This window comes from Polyodon spathula, chromosome 12 (genome assembly GCF_017654505.1).
Source record: "Polyodon spathula isolate WHYD16114869_AA chromosome 12, ASM1765450v1, whole genome shotgun sequence".
NCBI lineage: Eukaryota > Metazoa > Chordata > Actinopteri > Acipenseriformes > Polyodontidae > Polyodon > Polyodon spathula.
Genome location: NC_054545.1, coordinates 37,134,215 through 37,150,769, shown reverse-complemented (window position 1 = coordinate 37,150,769; position 16,555 = coordinate 37,134,215). Strand labels below are relative to the sequence as shown.

Sequence of the window (16,555 nt, the reverse complement as noted above, 5' to 3'; positions counted from 1 at the left end):
TTATTGCAGGTCTGTGATAGCATGGCAACTATTTTAGTTTGTTATCTATCAATATATCTATAAACTTGTTGAGTGTTATATTATACATCTATATATATATATATATATATATATATATATATATATATATATATATATATATATATTACACCCCTCAAGACTTTATACTGTCTTCCAAGGTGTCCTTTATAGATGCCGTCCAAGGTTAGCAGTTGATAATATGATAAATGATTTGTTTGCCATGGCTTAACTTTGCTCCCTTGCCTACATTAAATCCCAACATGAATACTTGCTTAATGCTGGAATGCCAAACTCAGAGAGAGAGAGAGAGAAAGAGAGAGAGAGAGAGAGAGAGAGAGAGAGAGAGAGAGAGAGAGAGAGAGAGAGAGAGAGAGAGAGAGATGAGAAGCCTAAAGTAAAATAAAAGTGTGTGTGTGTGTGTGTGTGACGGGGTGGGGGCAGAGGGCGGGATTGGAGACGCGGATGTAGCCTGAAGAAATATTCATTCTTAATGAACAATTCTAATGTCATTTTATTGGTGAATAATAACATTTTAGCTGAGCGTGGGCGTTGTTTAGTGTTGCCTAGGTGCCAACTAGTGTTACAGAAGCCAAACAACAAAAGAACTTCGTGATGTAAAGTCCACGGCATTACTAAACCCGCACTAAAAACACGGGGTACTGCGTATGTATTGAACAACATTACTCGATAGAATTTATTAAAAAAAACAGACGAAAGTTTCCTGTAATGCGCAACAGTATTTACTACAGACCCTTTGGTACTATTAGAAACTATGGTATATTTTGAACGGTACGTTTTGTTTTCTTTTATGGGAGAGCTGCACTGTAAGTAGTGGAAGCGCGTTGTAATAACTCTGAAACACAAGACAATGTAATAGTGGTTTACCCGCTCATCTTCTTTGACAACTTGCAGCAGCAGCACCAACAGCTCAACTAAGTGAATGGAAACAACGTCGGAGCTGCTGTTTAGCAGGCGGTGCTCCAGGGTTCAGAATCCGGCTGTAGTCATTGGATAAGGAGGGGCTGTGATTGGGAAGGCGTGCGCTCCCGAAGCTCATCTCCGAAGCTGTCAGCCCGCTTACTCCTGCCTCTACAGTACCCTGACTTTAAACACACGCACAGACCCTTACCCAGTGCACACAGAATCTGTGCGCTGTGCGCTCTGAGCAGTAACCGAGCACCTCTCCAACTGCATGTGGGCACTCCTGGGAAAGTGCTCCTTTCCTACCCTCTGGTGTATCTAATCAAGGACAATGGGTTACTTTGTAAGTTTCCTGAGGGATCCTTGATCGGAAGTCACTTTTCTTTCATTTCTTTTTCTTTTTTTTCTCATTTTTTTTAAGAAAAAAAAAGATGTGATTTTTTTGTAAGGACTTGAGGACAATAACATGGTATTGGAATCTGGGGTCTTCACATTGCGATGGTAAGAAGTATTTTTCTCTCTCCTCAGTCTGTGGTTTGCTAGCATTTGTGCATCCGGGCAGTAACAGCACACCATATTCGCACCTGTCCATACCTTGTGTTGTTTTAATTAGGGGATGGGCAAACATGTTGTTATGCTTTTAGAACTTCATAATAATTTTTTTTTCACAGCAAAGACTTATTTTGAATGAGCTAGATACAGTATTTGAATAAAATGAATCCACCAATCCTCAAGTATCAGGTTTACATATGGATGATATAATATATATATATATATAATATATATATATATACATGTACACACACATTGTGTGTGTGTGTGTGTGTATATATATATATATATATATATATATATATATATATATATATATATATATATATATATACATGTATCTATTTAATCATTCCTTAGTTCACAGGACGAACAAAACGCTGTCCGATATGTTTCATAATATCGTTATTTATTTTCTACACATATTCGCAAAGAAATTTTGAAAACAAGAAGAAGAAAGAAGAAGAAGAAGAGAAGCTTCTTCTTCTTCTTCTTCTTCTTCTTCTTCTTCTTCTTCTTCATCTTATTTAACAGCAAAGTAGTGTTAAGTTTATTCCCGGTGGAGCAGTGCGGTGCCCGGGAGCTGTATTGGGTTCCGTCGACTCTCACTGCTGCCATCATACCTTGGTAACGAACTAAAACAAATTCCTCAGTGTGTTTTTGTATAAAACAGAAGTAGCAACGCACACGTCACGGCGCGATTTGTTGCTGTCGGTTTGGTCTTCTTGGATGTTCTTTTGTTTTAAATGATAAGTGGTTTACACACCAGGGTTCCCTTTTGTGTAGTCTACATCCTTCACATATAGAGGTTTCTTCAGTAATGCTGTGAATGTTTTTAAGCTGTCCATTTTTATGCACCACACTTCATTGACAGAAGTAGTAATAGAAGTGCTTTCTTACAAGGTGTCATGGTTCTTACTGTCACAGGTTCGGAATCTTTATTTGGAGAACAAGTTATCTTTGATCATGTAATAAGATGGAGGCTTTCAATAATTCCCCTACCTAATAATACACAAGAGCAGAGAATACTGGGAGCTGCAGCTATACTATCGTTGATTGCAATCCTGTCAGATCTCACAAGTTAGGCACGGTCGTGCCCTCGCGTGATTCCAGCCAACACATTTGTTATATAGAAAAGGGTTAAAGTTAGGGTTAGGGTTTTTTCACACAGAAGGAACCAGCAAGTAATATGCATGTTATTAGTAGATAAAAAATGTTTTGAATGAAAGTGTAAAGTGGCAGATAATTTCCCTGGTAGGCAACATGCAGGCAGGTTGCCCAATGCATAATTAAAAGCAATGACATGATGAAAATGTCCATGCAGATAAATCATGTCTTCATTGTTCTTATGGGGCCTCTTTCACATGCATGTCCTATGTTCTGGTATGAAGTACAGACCATAGACAGTGCCTTTCAGTGCTGAATGAGACTCAGTAATTACAGCCCAAACTAACCAACCAGGTTTCAGTTCAGGAAGTAATTGCTTCTTTTATTGCACGCTGCTGGGTTTGAATACGGAGAGTTTCAGAGCGAAATAGAAACAATTTTCTCTTTCACATCGCATGTGTTTATCCTTGGTATTCATAGCTGAGCACAGGCTTGAAGGAGTACTGCACTCATTGTCACTGATCCACTCATTGTCACTGCTGCACTCATTCTCACTGATCAACTCATTATCACTGCTGCACTCATTCTCACTGCTGCGCTCATTCTCACTGCTGCACTCATTCTCACTGCTGCACTCATTCTCACTGATCCACTCATTATCAGTGCTGCACTCATTATCACTGATCCACTCATTATCACTGATCCACTCATTATCACTGCTGCACTCATTCTCACTGCTGCACTCATTATCACTGCTGCACTCATTATCAGTGCTGCACTCATTATCACTGATCCACTCATTATCACTGATCCACTCATTATCACTGCTGCACTCATTCTCACTGCTGCACTCATTCTCACTGATCCACTCATTATCACTGATCCACTCATTATCACTGCTGCACTCATTCTCACTGCTGCACTCATTATCACTGATCCACTCATTATCAGTGCTGCACTCATTCTCACTGCTGCACTCATTATCACTGCTGCACTCATTATCAGTGCTGCACTCATTATCACTGATCCACTCATTATCACTGATCCACTCATTATCACTGCTGCACTCATTATCACTGATCCACTCATTATCACTGCTGCACTCATTATCACTGATCCACTCATTATCACTGCTGCACTCATTCTCACTGCTGCACTCATTATCACTGATCCACTCATTATCAGTGCTGCACTCATTATCACTGATCCACTCATAATCACTGCTGCACTCATTCTCACTGATCCACTCATTATCACTGCTGCACTCATTCTCACTGCTGCGCTCATTCTCACTGCTGCACTCATTCTCACTGATCCACTCATTCTCACTGATCCACTCATTATCACTGCTGCACTCATTCTCACTGCTGCACTCATTATCACTGCTGCACTCATTATCACTGCTGCACTCATTATCACTGATCCACTCATTATCACTGCTGCACTCATTCTCACTGCTGCACTCATTATCACTGATCCGCTCATTATCAGTGCTGCACTCATTATCACTGATCCACTCATAATCACTGCTGCACTCATTCTCACTGATCCACTCATTATCACTGCTGCTGTCATTATTTATGGAAATGCTGTTGTAAACACAGTATTTGTTTAGACAATATTTGCACCAATAGTTATTTAACACTTTCACCGTGCATTTATTTCTTCTCCTCCTGGATACAGTTACAGTGTTAGCTGCACAGTATTATTATCTCAGATAAGGCTCTTGTTTGTAGTTCTGACTTCACCTTTTGTTTGTGCAATTTATGATTTCCTCCCTTGATAGCTTTGCTCTAACAGAAGACGAGGTTGGTCGTGCATCTTGTATATAGAGTACTACTAAAGCCAACTGCACCTGCAGTTTAATAAACATGACTTACCTAACCACAGCACTGGTGTGCTGTGGTTAGGTAAGTCATGTTTATTAAACTGCAGGTACATTTATTTATTTATTTAAAATACTTTTGCAAAGTATGGAGTTGCCTAATAAGACCATGCAGTTGCCTTGCCCTCCTTGTTTGTGTGCTTATTTTGCACATCCAGAATCGGGCAGTGGATAGTTCATTTTCAAGATGGGAGTGTCTGGTAACATTTTCCTCCAGGATATTCTTGTACAACCATATGAATGTAATTGTTTTTTTTTTATGTAGTAGTATTGCAGAAACATTGTATCTATATTTTGGACTGGATCACTTGGTCTACTTGAAGCCAGTTCAAGATGCTCGAGTGCTTTTAGCTTTTAGAGGGCTTCTGCTGTAGAATAATGAATAATGTACTTGGAAAATGATTGGCTGAGCCAATCTGAGACAATTAAAACAGATACATGGAAACCAAACGAGAAACCTTCTGTGCCTGTTCTGCTGCTGGTGCTGTTGCCTTCTCAAGCAGTCCAGTTTCAGACAGTTTTGTTTTAACCCAGCAGCTTTTATCTATCGCCAGTGGATTTCTCCTTTCACACTGGTTAAAACCTCCAAAACACACAGGTATACTTCCAAATGAGCAAATGGGGAAGAAAAGGAGAGTTTTTGATAGCTCTGTTCAAACAGCAATATAGAAAACATATGGAATTAGTTACTGGAGAAGGCAAGAGAAGACACGGATATTATCTTATTGAGAACTCGAGACATTATAGATATGACAGGAAAAGAAAACAAGGAAGTGAAGACAAGACAATCAAAGCTTTTATTGCCGTATCTATTTCGTAAAACCTTAACTTTTTTCTTTAGTCGTTGCCAATTATTTTTGTTATTTTTCTCCCAATTTGAAATGCCCAATTATTATTTAGGCTCAGCTCACCGATACCACCCCTGCGCTGACTCGTGAGTGGCGAAGATGAACACGCACTGTCCTCCGAAGCATGTGCCGTCAGCCGCCCGCTTCTTTACACACTCTGAATTCACCATGCAGCCACCCAGGAGCTACAGTGTAGGAAGACAACGCAGCTCCTGGGCAGCTAACAGGCAAGCCCACAGGTGCCCGGCCAGACCACAGGGGTCGCTGGTGCACGGTGAGCCATGGACACCCTGGCCGACCTAGACCCTCTCCCCCCTGGCGAAGCTCAGCCAATTGAGCACCACCTCCTGGGAACTCCCATGCACGGTTGGCTAGGGAAAAGCCCAGACTCTAACTAGAACATAAGAATATAAGAAAGTTTACAAACGACAGGAGGCCATTCGGCCCATCTTGCTCGTTTGGTTGTTAGTAGCTTATTGATCCCAAAATCTCATCAAGCAGCTTCTTGAAGGATCCCAGAGTGTCAGCTTCAACAACATTACTGGGGAGTTGATTCCAGACCCTCACAATTCTCTGTGTAAAAAGTGCCTCCTATTTTCTGTTCTGAATGCCCCTTTGTCTAATCTCCATTTGTGACCCCTGGTCCTTGTTTCTTTTTTCAGGCTGAAAAAGTCCCTTGGGTCGACACTGTCAATACATTTTAGAATTTTGAATGCTTGAATTAGGTCGCCACGTAGTCTTCTTTGTTCAAGACTGAACAGACTCAGTTCTTTTAGCCTGTCTGCATATGACATGCCTTTTAAGCCCGGAATAATTCTGGTCGCTCTTCTTTGCACTCTTTCTAGAGCAGCAATATCTTTTTTATAGCGAGGTGACCAGAACTGCACACAATATTCAAGATGAGGTCTTACTAGTGCATTGTACAGTTTTAACATTACTTCCCTTGATTTAAATTCAACACTTTTCACAATGTATCCGAGCATCTTGTTAGCCTTTTTTATAGCTTCCCCACATTGTCTAGATGAAGACATTTCTGAGTCAACAAAAACTCCTAGGTCTTTTTCATAGATTCCTTCTCCAATTTCAATATCTCCCATATGATATTTATAATGTACATTTTTATTTCCTGCTTGCAGTACCTTACATTTTTCTCTATTAAATGTCATTTGCCATGTGTCTGCCCAGTTCTGAATCTTGTCTAGATCATTTTGAATGACCTTTGCTGCTGCAACAGTGTTTGCCACTCCTCCTACTTTTGTGTCGTCTGCAAATTTAACAAGTTTGCTTACTATACCAGAATCTAAATCATTAATGTAGATTAGGAATAGCAGAGGACCTAATACTGATCCCTGTGGTACACCGCTGGTTACCACACTCCATTCTGAGGTTTTTCCTCTAATCAGTACTTTCTGTTTTCTACATGTTAACCACTCCCTAATCCATGTACATGCGTTTCCTTGAATCCCAACTGCGTTCAGTTTGAGAATTAATCTTTTGTGCGGGACTTTGTCAAAAGCTTTCTGGAAATCTAAATAAACCATGTCATATGCTTTGCAATTATCCATTATCGATGTTGCATCCTCAAAAAAATCAAGCAAGTTAGTTAGACACGATCTCCCTTTCCTAAAACCATGTTGACTGTCTCCCAGGACCCTGTTACCATATAGGTAATTTTCCATTTTGGATCTTATTATAGTTTCCATAAGTTTGCATATAATAGAAGTCAGGCTTACTGGTCTGTAGTTACCTGGTTTAATTTTGTTTCCCTTTTTGTGGATCGGTATTACGTTTGCAATTTTCCAGTCTGTCGGTACCACCCCTGTGTCAAGAGACTGCTGCATGATCTTGGTTAACGGTTTGTAAATTACTTCTTTCATTTCTTTGAGTACTACTGGGAGGATCTCATCCGGCCCAGGGGATTTGTTTATTTTAAGAGCTCCTAGTCCCTTTAACACTTCTGCCTCAATTATGCTAAAGTTATTTAAATCTAGTGACTTCCAAGCTATAGGGATGCATCCTGCACCCACTCAGAGCACCTTTACTGGATGCGCCACTCGGGAGCCTCTTATCTTTTTTTTCTTAAAGAAAGAAATCCCAAAAATAGCTTATAATATAACAATCACACGATTAACATAACCCAGCAAAACAATACAGTTTAACCATTTAAATAAATAATAATGAAAATAAGAATATTAGTATTTAATATAGATTATATTCAGCCTGCATTCAAACTTGCTGCGCTGCAGTATCCAAGGTGCCATGTTAAAATGCAAACTGTAATTAGCGCAGCGTAATGACTAATTGAAATGAATTGCAGCAATGTTTAGCTGTGGCAATAGCTCCTACTCTGTTCAAATACTGTGTTGGCTTTTCTTCTTAAAGGAGTTCCAAATTCCAAAGTGTTAAGTGTTGAGTGTTGTACACAAGCTGCTTGGCACTGGCTGTGCTAAAACATGAGCCCTGCAATCCCTCGAAATGTTTATCTAACGGGGTGTAATCCTTTGCAAAGCTTTGTTTAGAAATGTTGTGTTTTCAGGGCTTACCGCTGACTAGTAAACTACGCTTTAAGCCTACCATTGGAAACCAAAGGTTTTACTGACTGCTGGTTGGACAGACACAGTGATCACGACAAGCAGGCTTTGAAAATGCCTTTCCTCGCTGACTGCAGACCTGTGAAGAGAAGCGAGTCTGCACTAACCTCACAGCAAGCAGGTGTTTGTGTTATCCTTCTGTTCACTGGTGCTTGGAACAAGACCAGTGACATCCACAGGACAGGGAGGGATCTGATTAATTAATCTGAGTCCTATTTTTACAGATAGGTTCAAAATATAACAAGGATACCAAGCAGTGTATCTACAGTTTCATTTACAATACTTTCATGAAAAAATAAGTGAAGATCCAAAAGATAATCAAATAAGGAGTGTTGTTAATTAAATGAAGCTGATAAGTGAATTTAAAAGCCTTGATCAGCAAACCTGGTGCCATCATCATTTTGACCCGACCCAACCCGACATAATGAGGGCAGTCCCACCTGTACATGGTCATAGAAACACTATGTAGAGGACGCAGACAGAAACACAGGCGCACAGCGGGATTGGAGTTCAGAACCAATCCTGTATGGGTCGGTATGGGTCGGGTCTCAGTGAAGACCTCTGCTTTATACGTTTCGTGTTTCCACCCTGCTTTCTGTATGATTAGCTCCCAGCCTCTGTGAGTGGCGTTGGTTTGAAGGAGTTTATTAGCCACTCTACTCAGTTTGCTCCTGTGAAAATATTCGAATGAAGCAGCTGTCAAAAAAGCACTACAGACACTTTCCTCTATATATTATGGAAATGCAATGAATTGAAAATGGATATATAATTTTAAATGTATCTGCAAATTTGAGGTTGGTACACTGTGGCAGAGGCAAATTTGACTTTAATTTTGCATGGTCAAATGCATTTTTTATTTTGTTAATGGAAGGTTAGTGTGTGTTATTATTCAGAAGTTAAGCAAAAAGTTTAATTAAAATGAAGTAGCTCTATATGAAATTGTTAATACTGATCCCTTGCTTTGCAATACAGTACCTGGTTCTCCTACACAGAGGACCTGTGTCACTCCACAAAGATCAGACAGTGCCAACCCTCCTGATATTAGAGAAGCTTATCTGAACTTCAAGGGAAAAATGAAATAAGACCCAAGTGTCTCTTGATGCAGCACCTTCAATCTACAGCCAGTCTCTCACTTTTACCTTGGCAAACCAAACAGATGCAGGAATGCCAGGCAGCTTTCAGTAATAATCCTGCACTCTAGCCCTGCTGCACTTCAGGTTGAACGGAATGGTAGCTGTACTATTAGATATGAGTGATGCACTTTCAGAACCAAACTAATAACAGCATTACCACCAATTGCAACACAATGGACTGGAATCAAATTCTGATACAGTGCCGTAGGAATGTCAAAATGTAAGTATCTCACCACTGTGATTCACCTAAAGAATCCTACTTTAGTATTCCTTCTGTCCCCATTTAGTGCAGATCCATTGCATAGCCACTGTAGTGCCATATTACTTCCACCGGATATCATGTGGTCAAGTTGATCAGACTCTTGACTTCTCCTACTCAACATGGCACTCCTCATCACATACTTAAGGGAGTGCAGGCCTTTGAAAGGTCATTTCCAAAGAGGTCAGCTGCCCCCATGCTGAAGGAGGAACCAGTGCTGTTCCAGGTTCCAGCTCTATGACACTGAGCATATGAATAGGATGGAGGCATGTTTTGTTAGAAGACAAGGCTGTACAAAAGCATTGCTTTGGGAAGAGAATGAATCCAGACTTGAAAAGTGTTTGTCAGATGTCAGGTGTCACTTCATCAACATCCAGAGAAACTGTTCCACCTCACATGCAGGGTGTCTGGAATGTATTAGAGAAAGAATTCAGCTCTGGCAGATGGCTCTTGTGGTGTGCTTGCTACATATGCAATTGTGACAGGGCGAGGAGCCCTGTACATAAAAGGGGGCAGGGCAAAGTCCTGCTGTTAAAGTATTGTTTTATTTTTATTTTATTGTATTTAAAGCAAATGTAATTTTAGAACGGGGTACCCCTCTGCCCCTGTGCAGTTTATTATTTTGTGTTTTTGTTTGTATTATGATTGATTTATTTGTATATGATGACAGTGAAAGCCATGTGTTTTGTTATTGTTTTGTTTCTGGCAGAAGCGAGATTAGGCAGTTTGTCCTCTGCCAGTGTATAATTAAAAACCTTGTGTAGATGGTTACCTGCATAAAAGCCTTTAGCTCTCACTCTCGGGGTGCGGGAGTAAAGAGGAGAGTACGGGAGAGCGAGAGGAGAAAGGAAATTAAAAGTAAAACCAAACCAAACCATTCTAGGAACAGTGACAGCAACTGCCCAGCCTGACCTGGGATTATTTTTGGGGTTCATGATTTGTTTTATTCAAACTTTTATTTTCATTCTGTGAGCAAAATGTTTTTGTTTAAATATTTTTGTTTGAAATTAAACGGCGCCGCAGCACATTTGCACCACAGTTATCTTGCCTTGTTTTTATTCCTGCTTCTGGCCTGACGAAAAGCATCCCTGCCACAGCAATATTTAGGGTTTTGTGGCTCCATAGTTTCAGAATATTGAGACGGCTGTGTTAAAATCACAAGGTAAATTGACATTGTGGAGGATTCCCTTTGCAGTGTTATACATCTCGCACAGAGAGTACTGTCAAGATCATTTTATATTGAAGGATGGGATGATTCAGGCTAGTGTTTTTGAAGAATAGCAAGAAATAGTAGCTCATATAGTTGAGGATAGAACATATTCAAATTATTATCAATTTATATAACCTATAGCTGTCATAAAATGGTAAAGGTAAATTTGTACTTGAATAGGAAATATATAACAGAATCTTGTTCCTATTTTTCATTTATTTTGTAAGCATTCTGTTTTCAGAATATACAGCCAATAATCGTACAAGCCTGAATAAAAAGGCAGCCTGTCTGTATTATGACCGATGCTGGAATTTCTAACAGGGTCAGCTAGCACCATATTCCAAAATACTTTAGATCTTGCATCACACACCCACCTGGGTGCTGCTATGGTGATTAATGACTCCAGCACTTTTAATATCCTGTAGAAAATCTCCAGCCACCCAACACGTGTTTCTGTCTAAATAAGATATATTGAATTTTTTTTAACTGACTTTAGGATTGCCACCACTGACGTCTCTTGAAAGATCCTCAGTGATTTCTCTATATTCAATTTGCTGACCTCTGGCACCCCTCCAAGAAGTACTGGCAAACTCGTAGAACATTCCTGATACTTGTTGAGGTTTCTGTACCATAGATCAGGAAAGGGTTTTTTGTTTGTGTTTGTTTTAAAAAAATACCTAAAGGAGTTCTTCGAAAGGGAGTAAATCATTTATAGTCTTCTTTGCAATTGCATCAGCAGAACGCAGCAGTGGAACTGCATGAATGGAAAATGGAGTGTTCTCCCCCTCAGTAAACAGGCAGGAGAGTTTTAATCTTCATTCACGACACTCCAACTCTATCTCTGCCCATCTCTGTGAAGTGCATCGCATATGTCTCCTTAAGTAGAGAACTGTTCTTTGCATGCAATTGCGCCACACGTCATCTGTTTGCATATGCTGTCCTTGTGACTTCACATGGCATTTCACAGTAATTGAAAGTCATTGAAAATAGCTGCATGAAGGAGCATATGCAGTTGAGAGTTGAACCGTGTTATGCTAGTAGATTAGACATTTTCATTGATAAATATAAGAGCACTGCATGGTTATCTGTGATCATCATTGCTCCTTCTTTGGTCTGTGTCTATGCAAACAATCTTCATGGTTAAACACTTCCATACCGTTTCACCCAAAAGAAATGACCAGTAAGGAGGTAATCTGTGTTGTTTTGTTCTTGGGATTCATGTTGAACCTATACCAGGTTTGCTTGCAAAATGAATCAATCTTTTTGCAATTTTTTGCTTCAAACTGAGTTTAAATGCCAAGCTCAGTGGGGTTCAGAGGACTCGGTGCTTCTGAAGCAGCGTGCGTCTGAATCTCATTAAAATCACCAACCTGATTCCAGCTTCAAACTGGGTGAGCTAAAACGGGCCTGAATGGCCTCTTCTCGTTCGCAGGTTTTCCTATGCTCTTGTGTTCTTTTATGGAAATAATGGAAATTCCTGCCACTCTGATCTATTCATTTTTCAGTTAAGATGTCATTGGAGGCAGTATTGCCCCATAAAAACCGTCTGGTAAAAGTCACATGGAGTAGTAGTGGAATAATCTGAATTTAACAAAACAATGTTTTGCACATGAGAATTCCACCTGCAGCTTTTCATTAGCTCATTCAGATTAAGACTCAGGACAGATACAGTAAAACACTGGTCAGTGCTGTAGACACTGAGTTGTGCAATGACCTTTCAGCTCTGGAAGCCAGGGCTTTAATCCAGCTCAAGGGATTTTGTGAAAAAAAAATTATTTTAAGCAGTGGCCTGAACTGATGACTTAGTGAACATATTAACAAGTGAATTTTTCATTAAAAAAAAAAAAAAAATTCCTGTTTAAAAAAATAAAAAAAAACTTTATAGAAATATTGATCAGCTTTACCATGTAGATTAATTTCTTATCTACTCAAAAATACACTTCTTGTTCCCAGATACTGCTTTCACATCATATTTTTTCAATGTATTTTTGTTTCTCTCAGCTAGGACATTGCCCACGTTGCTTTCTATACTTTCTATTTCTATACGTTACTATCTTGATTACTGTGCACAGTGCTGGAAGCGGCATTTTATCTTGTGTAAGTACCCTGCAAATACAATGAATTCCTCACAGCAGTGCTCTCCTGGGACCAATTAAGTCCCAAAACAAAGTACAGAATGGCTGTGATCCACAGCAGAAGGGGATGGCTCTGCAACAGGAGGCTGGGACAGCATGATGTGAATAACTGATGCATGGATGCTAGGAGCCAGGATCCACTCCTCACTCTCTCTGCACCTTGCAGTAGTGCCCACATAGTTTTCTATTAGTGCAGGATTGCATAAGTGTGCACGATATAGGCACAACTGTCTAGGACCGCGTCAGCTTACCTGATATACAGCAGAGGTTTGTGATCAGCCTGTGCTATTAAAAACAAACAAACTGTTAAACTTTTGAAACGATTCCTGCTGGAAGTTGTGGTGGTAGGGGTGTCGTTATTTGTTCTTATCTAGACAGTTTAATTTTTTTTACAGCTCCCATGCTTTTTACGGAAGCCAGCTGACGCAAACGGACTCAATAAAAAAAATAAATCATAAATCTAATGAGGCAGCTTCCAAACGGTGTTCTTCCTCACTGGTCTCTGGGAAGTGAGGATGACGTATTGTATGGAGTGCAAATCTACAACGAATAAACCTGACACAGTTCCACTGGGTTTCTTTGCTGAAGTTTAGCCAGGATAATATAAATCTACCTGCCTCCCCTCCCCAGTTTTAAATTATTATGAACTTTACAGTATGTCCAGATTCTTTGCTGGCTGGAAAGTCAGAAATGACTGACTAACAATTAACTGCCCTCACTCTATAAAGTTCATAAGAGCTGCTCTTGAGATGCATGTTTTGGATTAGTTCATGTTTTTGCTGTGTGATTTATTAGTGCCTAGTCCAATAGTTAAAACTGAGGATTGTTTTGAAATTGCAATCTTTCTAAACAGCATTTCCATTCATTTACTTGTTATTGTGTTAATGCCTACTGTCCCCAGTGTAAATGAGATGGCCTTTATATCTGAAAAGACTTGGTGATGGAAGATTTTAAATACTAAGAAACATAATAATAATACATCCTTTTGTGACAGCTGAGGGACTTAGAAGCTATGTGTTCTAGAACCATGATAAGATTCTTTCCTGTCTCTTGGAATTCTTTATGTTTGTTTTCACCCACTTCGGATTGTTGGATGAACGATCAAGAGATTCAGCAGGGAGGCGAGGGAGAGAGTGGTTATTAGTGCAGGACTAGAAATACCTGCTTTTCCTGAAACACTACAGCCCAAGTAAACCATACAGTTCAAACTCAGGTTAGCGACTAAGTGACCAGATGGACTGTAGACTTTATTTATTTAATAAGAAATACAGAAAGAACAGAAAAAAAGGTAGATCAGGATCATCTCATTTCAAAAGGCATAGTGTGAAACGCAGCACAAACTGGGGTCCCGTCGAGACTGAAAAAGGGGGGCCCCTTTGATTAGAGTGGGGCTCTCCTTTGAACGGCCAAGCTTGACTCATTCAGGATGACCTTTGGGTTTGATAATCAGAAGACAGAAAGCCAGACCTCCATGGGGTTAAACTTGCAATCTGGTCTGCATGACTGAAACCATTCCAAATGCTTTCCTGTGGAGAGGAATAGTTTGTATAAGAGGTGTGTGTGTATGTGTGGGGGGGGGGGGGGGGGGGGGGGAGTTATGATTCCCCCCAACCACCTGCAATGGATGGTTCCAGATATAACACTCACAGGGAGAGGAGTCTATGAAAACCAGTTCAACAAACTGCCAACTATTTACTTTAACACATGCAGAGCGAGAGAACCTGCAGCAATTGGGCTGGCGCTGGCTGCTGAGGACTTTATCACCTGGGTATGAGACCCCATTCTCGAGGGCTTGGCGGCACAGCGAGAGCCCTTCATTTATCATCTAGCCCTGGATTCGACCTGGGAGGCTCCTCAGAGTGTTTTTGTGCTACTTGGAGGATATTTTGAAGGTTTTATGTGTTTATCAGCTGGAAGCTGGAAGTACAGATGCAATCAATTCACATTTTTGAATAAGCTGTAGAACATCGTGTTTGTTAGTTTTTAAACTGAGCGCTGTACAAGAACGCCAGCCTGTGCCCGGGTTGCTTTGACACTTACAGACGCTGGCGTAGGCTGCAGCTTGACTGGTCAGACAGTTTTATTTGTAAATCATTTATCACACACAATCGAGAAAAAAAGTTTTTATGAAACATTCGGGTGGAAAAAATAATAGTGCTGGTTCTATAAAGGTTCATGGTTTATACCCTAGGATAAAATCTCTAAGAGTATTGCTTTGAATTAAAGTATGGAAAATGAAGGGAACTTGAAAACTTAAATGAATACACTTTCAGCCTCTTTTCCGAACATTTTTCAATTACAGGAATGCACATCACACAATGTACATGCACATCACACAATGTACATAGGAAAGATAGACAAGATCAGTTACACATGCACATCACACAACATCACCCCCATCCTATGTGGTCTGAGGGTAGTATGTACCCAAGAATGTTGTAATAATAGCTGATGAGTTAATAAATAAGCTATTAAATATAGCTGAAACTGTACAGATAACAGAATTCATTAAATACAGATGGAACAGCCTTTGCTAAACTAAATAATATTTCTCTGGCAGCTGCATTTTTTTTACAACCTTCATTTGCTTTTTCAGTGAAATACTGGAGAGAAAATATAAATGCCAGCACTGTGTCTACTTCTCTATCCCATACATTATCGTGTGTTTATAGCAGCTTCCACTTTAAAAAAAAAGCAAACTTCAGTAACTTTCCTACTGTGCTAAATATCTTTACCCAGGTGTCTTTGTGATATGTTTGAACCCTCAGAGAGCACTTGCATAGATCAATGTTCACTCACATAGCACACACTCTTACAGTGGGTTCATGAAACATAAAAGCAACATGAGATTTTATCTTACTTTGGCTCCCTGCTATAACGTTATAAATCTGCAGTGGTGACCAATTCAATTAACTTTTTAGCTGGAAGTTAACAATGAGGGGAATTATAGGCTAATTAAATTTGGATGAAATCCGGCCCCACTGTGTCTTGTGAGCCTATTCCTGGCTAGTTGTTCTCAAAGTATAAAAAGTGTTCTGCATACCCAGTGCTGTGTCCATAACCTCAGCTGTAGCATAGGCAGCGATTAACAAACTAGCAGGGTGACTGGGACATATTACCTATGTGAAACGCAGCGCAGCTTGGATGAAGATTAAAGGGATGGATTTGTATATGGAAGCATAAAGCAGGTAATGAGAGCAGCAAGGTCTCCTAACATCATGCTTGAGTGCCAGGGCTCTGGACACATTAAAATGCACACTAGCCTTCAGTGAGACAGTGTGATAATCAACCTGAAATGCTGAATTTTGAGTGAACAAGATTGCTTTTGACTGTGTAAGTGAACGGCTGAGAAAGGGGGCACGTCTTCGTGAAGCTTGCTGCTCGGAGTACATTAAAAGGGCCTATCCTAGTTATTGCTTTCACTATGCTATATATATATATATATATATATATATATATATATATATATATATATAGTAGCGATCCTGGTTCCTGCAGGCGCCTCACACAGGGCAAGGCATTCCACACACAGTGGCACAGTGGAGGGCAGGCGCGAACCCAGGACCTCTTGCACTAAAGCATAGCGCTGATACTGCTGAACAAGAGCCGGCTCCTTTGCAAGGAGCATATATCAGGCATATGTCTATGTGATTACGTCACTGTGGCAAAGTGGCTGCTGATATACCCCTGTTCACTAGCAGGTGCGGTGCTGGTGCAATAATCCAAAGAAACTAATTGAAATACGGGTGAAAAGGTTTGTTTAATATCTGTTATAATCCAAGGGTCTGATGACCAGACAGTAAATAATAATGAGCTTGCAATACACCACCATGTGTATTGCACAGTATTAAAAAAGGGTTGCAGTCCCATAGATAATACACACAGTACTTAAA

The 16,555-nt window shown here is 40.1% G+C and overlaps 1 protein-coding gene across 3 annotated transcripts in view; it reads left to right on the top strand.

Annotated features, from left to right (window-relative positions):
- Positions 1-537: 537 nt before the first annotated feature.
- Positions 538-16,555, top strand: part of LOC121323832 (5-hydroxytryptamine receptor 4-like) — a 72,998-nt gene continuing 56,980 nt past the window's right edge. For 2 of the 3 annotated variants that reach the window (XM_041265099.1, XM_041265101.1), the window contains exon 1: positions 540-1,443. The gene's annotated coding sequence lies outside the window, so the exon portion shown is untranslated. Of the gene's footprint in view, positions 1,444-16,555 lie in introns of all 3 variants that reach the window. The other variant, XM_041265100.1, reaches the window with a different exon arrangement.